Genomic DNA, 8,743 nt, shown 5'->3' with positions numbered 1-8,743 from the left:
AACTCTGAATTCTGACGTTCTGATGGCCCCCCCCATTTCTGTCCCTCTCAGGGACTTGGTCACCTCCTCTTCCTTTGAGTGTACAGCTCTCAGGAAGGTAGATCAAACCATCAAGAAGGCAAACAGTTCACTGCCCCATTAGTCAAAGGGACAGGAATACAAATGTGAGGTCTTGCTAAGATTATATGTGCTTCAATTTGTTGGCCTTCAGTGTTGGGGTTTTGAGGAGGGACCCCCAAAGCAAAGTGACTTCACTGGCGAGGGAGAGGGAGAGTGCAACCCCCCACTCCTTTTCTCTTGTGTTCTTTTGATTCCTGAAATGATAAGAGTTGTTTGATGAGGACAGATTGGCTCACAGTCACCAGAATTTATAAGTATAGCACTGAGGGGGACACCGTTTTCTTAGCTACCCCTGGACCTTTGTTTTTTCACCTCTTCCCTAACTTGCTTTCTTGTTTTTAACTTTCAATATCTGTTCCCAACTGGCTTTGACTTATTCTTGTCCCCATCCTTCATCTATTTAATCTCTTGTAATCCATATTCCCCAACTTCGAACAACTGGGGGAGTTTTCATTACACTCTCCAATTCGCTACTCTATTTCTTCTGGTCTTTATCTTCTTCCTTTCAATGCATCTTTAACCATTTGGTCTCTTCCTCTCTCCCCTTCTCCCTTGTCCAACCCTCCCGATCTCTCTCCTTCCCCCCTCTCCCCTCCCCCTCTCTCTCCTCCCCTCTCTCTCCTTTCCCCCTCCTTCCCCCTCTCTCTCCTTCCCCATCCCCGTCTTTCTCTTCCCACCCCTCTCCTTCCCTCTTTCTCCTTCCCCTCTCTCTCCTTCCCCTCTCTCTCCTTTCCCCCTCTCTCCTTCCACCTCTCTCCTTCCCTGTCTTTCTCCTCCCACCTCTCTCTCCTCACTCTCTTTCTCTCTCTTCCCTCTTTCCACCTCTTGCTCTCTCCCCATCTCCCCCCCTCTGCCCTCATTCATTCTCTCTTTGTCTCTGATGACCTCTCTCCTCTCTCTGCTTCCTCAATCTCTTTTTCCCTCAACTCTCTCACCTCTCCTCTCTGTCTCCTCCACCTTCCTCTCTCCTCCCCAATCTCCCCTTCCCACTTTCCCCCTGTTCTCTTTCCTCCCCTCTCTTTCTCTCTCTCCCCTCTCCCTCTCTCCACCCCTCTCTTTCTCTCTCTCCCCTCTCCCTCTCTCCACCCCTCTCATTCTCCCCACTCTCTTTCTTCCTCCCACCTCTTTCTCCTCCCCACCGTCCCCTCCCTCTCCCCTCTCTCCTCCCCTCTCTCTCCTCTGCCCTCTTTCTCCTCCTCACTGGTCTATCCTTTAACTGTCCCTTTTTCTCTCCTCCTTCTCTCTTCTCCCCTTCTCCATCCTTTCCTCTCTTTCTCCCTCCCTCTCTATATACACGAGAGATAATTGATAGGTTTGTGGCCTATGGTAGAAGGAGTCAATTTTAGAAAACCTAGCACATTTATTTTTCAACATAGTTCCCTCTGACAGTAACACACATAGTCCAGCGGTCGTGGAGCGTACAGATCTTGGACCTTCCGAAAGTGTTCACAGATGGGTGATTGATAAGTTTGTGGCCTAAGGTAGACGTACAGTTCAACTCTGAATTATTATGCAGAAAGTTTGAAGTTAATAATTCATCGCCTTCTACCTTAGGCCATGAACTTATCAATCACCCCTGATGAGTTATTAACTTCAAACTTTCTGCATAATCAGTTGAACTGCACGTGCATGTAACGAGAGCTGTACCACTAATTTCCTTCTAGCTTAGGCCACAAACTTATCAATCACCCCTTGTATATCTTACCTTGCTCTCTCTCTCCATCTCCCACATCTCCCTCTTTGTCTCTCTGCCTCTCCCTTCTCGCTCTCTCCACCACCTCTCATTATCTCTCTCTATCTTTCTCTCTCTCTCATTCTCTCTTGTCCCCTCTCCCCTCTTCCTCTCCCCTCTCTTCTCCCCCTTCTATTCTCCCCTCTCTCCTCCCTATTATCTCTGCTCCCCCACTCTCCCTCTGCTGCCTCTCACCTCCCCCCCCTCTCTCCACCCTCCTCTTCCCTCTTTCCTCCTCTCTCTCTCCCCTTCTCTCTACTCTCCCTCACTTTCTCCCCTCTCCCTCTACCCCTTTCTTTCTCCTCTCCCCCCTCTCTCTTCTTCCTCAATCTCTTTTCTTCTCCTTCTCTCTCTCTCTCTCCTCCCCAGTCTGTCTCTCTCCCTTCTCTCTCCTCATAGGACCCTGGTCAGACTCCACTTGGAGTACTGTGCTCAGTCCTGGTCACCTCACTACAAGAAGGATGTGGAAACCATAGAAAGGGTACAGAGGAGACTTAAGAGAATTTTGCATGGATTGGGGAGCATGCCTTATGAGAATAGGTTGAGCGTACCTGGCTTTTTCTCCTTGGAGTGAAGGACGATAAGAGATGACCTGACCTGATAGAGGTGTATAAGATGATGACAGGCATTGATCGTGTGGATAGTCAGAGGCTTTTTCCCAGGGCTGAAATGGCTAGCACGGGAGGGCACAGTTTTAAGTTGCTTGGAAGTACTGTAGGTACAGAGGAGATGTCAGGGGTAAGTTTATTATATAGAGAGTGGTGAGTGCGTGGAATTAGCTGCCGGCAACAGTGGTGGAGGCCGATATGACAGGGTTTTTTAAGAGACTCCTGGATAGGTACATGGAGCTTAGAAAGACAGAGGGCTATGGGTAACCCTAGGTAATTTCTAAAGTAAGTACATGTTTGGCACAGCACTCCTGATGAAATACAGCTGCTGTTTGTAATTGGATCAACTTGTTGGGCCCAGGATAGATTGTCAGAGATGTTGACACCTGGGAACTTGAAACTGCTCTCCCTTTCCATTGCTGATCCCTCAATGAAGACTGGAGAGCGCTTTCTTGAATTCCGCTCCTTGAAGTCCACATTCAATTCCTTGGTCTTACTGACATTTGTTTCATAGCACTTACACTGTTTATTGATGTCCAGGACAACAAAATTGAGCTTGAAAATTACAGCTTAATCTACAAATGGGATTATGTACAGATGATAGATATTTGTTTACTGTTTATTCCCCATCCATAGATGCTGCCTGACTTGCTGAGTTCCTCCAGCATTTTGTGTGTTGTCTTTGATCTCCAGCATCTGCAGAATCTCTTGTGGTTATAGTGAATATTTAATGAGCAGCAACTCACTAGTCACCTTGGCAATCTGCATGTTCTGTATTTGTAACAGTGAGGTTTTGTTCAGCAGCCCTTAAGGACCTGGACAATCTGCTTCCATCCCAGTTTCCTTGTAACATTTCCTGGATTTCAATCCCTCCGTTTCCATTTTTTCCCAGTGGTATTTCCCTTCTACAATTTTCATCTCTTTCACTCCTCGATTTCCTTTTCCTCTCTGCCTTTCCAGAGTACCTTTGCTCTCATAGTGATAAACAAACTACTCAATGAATTGAAATTTACAATCTTAAATGGATGCAGTACCAGAGAGTCCAACAGCTAATGAAGTTAGCAAGGATAAAGGTTTAGGGGACCTTGTTTTTTTTTAGTAATGGTAGATTTGCCTGGTCTTTGATAATACATTTATTGTTTAATGTAAAGAGGTTTAAGGCGCTCCTTCCCTCCACTAGCCTGCAGGTCACCTTTGTGCAAGGTGTAACACCTCCCGATTAGGATCATGTCAAGCCGTGGGAGCAGCTGGTGGATGGTCATATGAACAGCTGCTGCATATCACAGGTCCTGGTTATGTGACCACTGACGCCAGGCAGACAATCTCTGAAGAGTATTGAGAATGATTGGGGTCACCCGTCTTGTAAAGACACTGTCCAGAAGAAGGCAATGGCGAACCGCTTCTGGAGAAAAATTTTGCCAAGAACATTTACAGTCAAAGACCATGATCACCCAGGTCATACTACACAGCACATAACGATGACGACTATTTACTCTTTACCTGCGCTGTACATTTCATGCAGTTTGAATGATGTTTTATCAACTTATTTAGTGTAATATTTTGTTTTATGTGCCAAGTGTGATATATGTTTCGTTGTCCGGAAGTTTCACACACACTCACACACACACACACACACACACACACACACACACACACACACACACACACACACACACGTACACACACACACACACACAGACACACACACACACACACACACAGACACACACACACACACACACACGTACACACACACACACACACACACACACACACACACAGACACACACACACACACACACACACACACACACACACACACACACACGTACACACACACACTCACTCACACACACACATCATTATACTGTCAGATGAGAATAAACTAGAACTTGATTAGGGCTCAAGAAGGATACAAATTTGTTGGTCTGAGTACAGCAACTTAATAGGGTTTTCAGCAACAGTGGATCTGAGTAATGTTAAGGGAGACACTGGGAGTTATTTTCTCTCTGTGAGAAAAATTAGTGATTTGATTGAGAAGTTTAGGATCAGACATAATAAATAAAAGGTGATGCAATGGCGCGGCTAGTGGATAACTTCACCCACCGCAATCTGTGGATGGACTTTCAAGGATTCCACAACCCTGTATTTATTATCCGCCTCCACCTCCACTTCAATCTCATCTCCCACGTTCCTAGGACATGTGGGTCAGCAGGTTAACTAGCCGCTGTTCAAGACTGCTAGAGTCTGGGGGAAGATGAAGTTGTAGGGAAATGCAAGTGGGGGATAGAAATGCAGTGTGAGCCAGCATCGATTTGATGGGTCAAAATGACTTAATTCCATTTCCTAAGGGAACCCTACCTTGAATATGGATTGTGGGACTAGAATTTTAGTTGCAAATTTTGAACTTGATGACTTAAGTGCTGTGAACCGAGGAAAGAGCCTAGCTAGGCAACATCACGATAGAGATGTCACAACCATGATGCATCAAATGGCTTTCTTCTCCTCTGAATTTGTCTCTGATTATCTGACTGCTTTTTTCCTGACATCGATCCATTCCAATTGATCCACAGGGCTCAGCCTCTGATCAGTAGTTAGTTATGGAATTAACTCATCTGGAATGCTCCTCAGTAACATCACAGGTCAGAAACACACAAGACTCTGCAGATGCTGGAAATCTTGAGCAACACGCGCAGAATTGATAGAATGGGGTTGGAGAGTATGTTTCCAATAACGAGAGGTTCTAGGACCAGAGGGCACAGTCTCAGACTACAAGTACTCCCTTTTAGGAAGAGGGATTTCCTCAGCCAGAGGGCGGTGAATCTGCAGAGTTCATTGCCACTGATGGTTGTGGAGGCTAAGTCATCGGGTATATTTAAAGTGGAGGTTGATAGGTTCTTGGTTAGTCTGGGAATCAAAAGTTAAGGGAGAAGACAGGGAATGGGGTTGGGGGGATAAAAAATCAGCCACGATGAAATGGCAGAGCAGATTCATGGGCCAAATGGCTGAATTCTGCTCCTCTGCCTTATGATGTAAAATGCTGGAAGAATTCAGCAAATCAGGCAGTATCTTATTCCACACTAAATGGTATTCTTAGGTGAATTGAAAAGCAATGAATAGCCCACAGTTTTTTTGGAAGAGGACCTCGTTGCCTGAATGGTCAGAGGAGGAAGCAACTGGCCAGAGCATTGGTGACCTCTGCTGTAGGTATTGACTGAGAACAGATTAGAGTGGAGGCTTCTGTAGTTGAATATTCTGCTGAAAGGCAATAGTCAGGATTCCCATCAAGGTTAGCCACATAGGCACAGCACTCACAGTCTGACTTTCCATCAAGGAACTCCAATGAGGCACAGCACTCACACAGCCCAACTTGCCATCAAGAAACATCGAACAGGCACTGCACTCACACAGTCCTATCACAATAGAGGCCACATCCACACCAGACCGGATCATTCTGAAAACGCCGGTTTCGCGTAAAAACAATAGGCGTCCACACCAAGCGATTTTGAAAATACCTCCGTCCACATTAAAACAGGTATTTGGGTGTATCTCCTCCTACTGGGCATGCACAGGACACATCTACATCGAAAAACTGACTAACTCTGTTGCATTAATAAAGCACCTTGTTAAATGTATAAAACATGTCTGCATCAGTGTTATCTTGTATTTCCATACAATGTTACATTAGGCTGTTACACATCTATTGTCAGAGAAGTACCTGCATAAATAGGTAAACCACCTTCATACGAGCAAGGACAGAAAACAGGGCAAAGTGACTATACTTATTTATTCAGTAAGTTATGGGTCAAAGTATTCGGTGAGTACATTTCTAACTCTTCTGGCTTCAGTCTTGTTGCTGTCTGTTCTGAAATTGTTAGGTTGTTCCGGCATGTCATTACAGCATTTCTAGAAATCTCCGGTTACCCAGTCCACACTGCTCCAGCCAATCGGTGTTTAAAAATTTACACACTCTGGAGGGTGTTTTAGAATAGCTCCGTCTTCAGGGGAGGAAAACGCCATTTCAGTGTGGATGGAGGGTCAAAACGAAGAGAAGAAGCTTCGGTTATGGATTTATCCAGTCTGGTGTGGACGTAGCCTTAGAATCCAGGAAAGAGGAAAGAACAAGGAGAAATGCCTGCTGGAGTGACCCACACAGAATCTCAGCAGGTCAGGCAGCATCCATGGAGGGGAATAAACTGTCATCAGGACTGATGAAGGGTCTCAGCCTGAAACGTTGACTATTTATTCCTCCCCATTGACACTGCCGGACCTGCTCAGTTCCTCCAGCGTTTTGATGGATGGTGTGGCTCTGGATTTGCAGCATCTCATGTGTTTATGATTAGTGCATGGATTAAGTGAGGCTCTCCAAAGACCCAGATTCACACCATATGTTAACAACACACGCTGTTCCCCGACGGAGTAATTAGATGGTTGAAGTCATTGACTTTATTTTGTTATTTTTCTGGATTTGGCTTATTACAGAGTTAAATCGAGACCAGGCGACTGTGAGTACCCACTTAGCAAATGGTAAGCATTACATGCAACGAAGAGACCCTTGGGGGTTCATCAGAAAGTATCCGCTGTAAAGGGATTCTCACTAATACTTCCCTGATTCAGTTTTAAATATGCAATCCATTGACTCCAAATCCCAATTTATATTAGATCTTCAGAGAAACGTTTTTTGATTGGTATCCAAAATCACATTTGAAATCTTCCACAGACACCACTTGGAAAATTAGACTTGGAACATCAAGAGTAAGATTGATGTGTCTGATAGTCTCTAACTATCTAAAGCTGCCACTAACATATGCAATATTTACAAATTCTACAGTGACAATTTCAGACCAGACTTGATTTGCCTCCTGCCTGGGTTATTAAATAAAAGTAACACACACAAAATGCTGGTGGAACTCAGCAGGTCAGGCAGCATCTATGGAAGGAATAAACAGTCGATGTTTTGGGCTGAGACCCTTCTTCAGAATGTCAAGCAATTAACATGGATACTGTCTGACCTGCTGTGCATTGCACTGGATTTCCAGTATCTGAAGAGTCTCTTGTCTTTATTATCAAATAGAAGAGTCTCTTGTCTTTATTATCAAATAGAAGCCTTGATTTTCATTTTCACTCATTTTCTTCATTGATACACAGTACTGATTATTAAGATCTTTAAGTAAACTTCATGCAACAGAATCTGAAGTTTTCCATCTCCCTGTTGGACATGGACTTTAGACCTCGTCCAAAACTGAGTAGCCAAGGATGGACTGAACGGGAGACACAAGACTGCAGACACAGCAGTCTGGAGGAAGCCAACGAGACAGACAACACATTTGGAGGGAAATAGACAGTCGATGAGACCGAGACTAAACTTGCACATTTGTTGTGATTCTAGCTGCAGCGTTCTTCCTGCTGGTTCAACAACACGGCTCCCCAGACGTCATGTTCTCCACACTTGTGTCGGTATCTAAACTGCCGACCTCCACAATCCCACAGTCAACAAGTTCCAAGCGTGCAGTCTGCTCCTCTTCACACCATGTAACCCTTTTGAATAGAGACCAATGTGAAACAGAGATAAACACCGGTGGTCACACACAAAATCTGGAGGATATCAGCAGGTCAGGCAGCATCTGTGGAAGGGAAAGGCATGTTTGAGAGTTTGGTTCGGGAGAGCATCAAATCCTGCCTCAACAAGGGACTCGGCACACTGCAATTTGCCTATCACCACAATAGATCTATGGTGGATGCAATCCCAGTGGTTCTCCATGTTGCATTGCATCACTTGGACGATACAAATACCTACGTCAGCATGCTGTTTATTGATGACAGTTCAGCATTTAACACAAACTTTTCTACAGTTCTGATTGACAAGTTACAGAACCTGGGCCTCTGTACCTCTCTCGACCATTGCATTCTTGACTTCCTCACCTGAAGGACACAAACTGTGTGGGTTGTAAATAACATCTCCACCTCGTTGACAACCAACACCAGTGCATCTCAGGGATCTGTACTTAACCCACTGCTCTACTCTCCCTACCTCAGGGATGTGTGGATAACCCACTGCTCTACTCTCCCTACCTCAGGGATGTGTGGATAACCCACTGCTCTACTCTCCCTACCTCAGGGATGTGTGGATAACCCACTGCTCTACTCTCCCTACCTCAGGGATGTGTGGATAACCCACTGCTCTACTCTCCCTACCTCAGGGATGTGTGGATAACCCACTGCTCTACTCTCCCTACCTCAAGGATGTGTGGATAACCCACTGCTCTACTCTCCCTACCTCAGG

The sequence above is a fragment of the Hypanus sabinus genome, chromosome 21 (genome assembly GCF_030144855.1).
Source record: "Hypanus sabinus isolate sHypSab1 chromosome 21, sHypSab1.hap1, whole genome shotgun sequence".
Classification (NCBI taxonomy): Eukaryota; Metazoa; Chordata; class Chondrichthyes; order Myliobatiformes; family Dasyatidae; genus Hypanus; species Hypanus sabinus.
The sequence above is the reverse complement of the archived record's forward strand: the minus strand, read 5'-3'. Positions refer to the sequence as shown.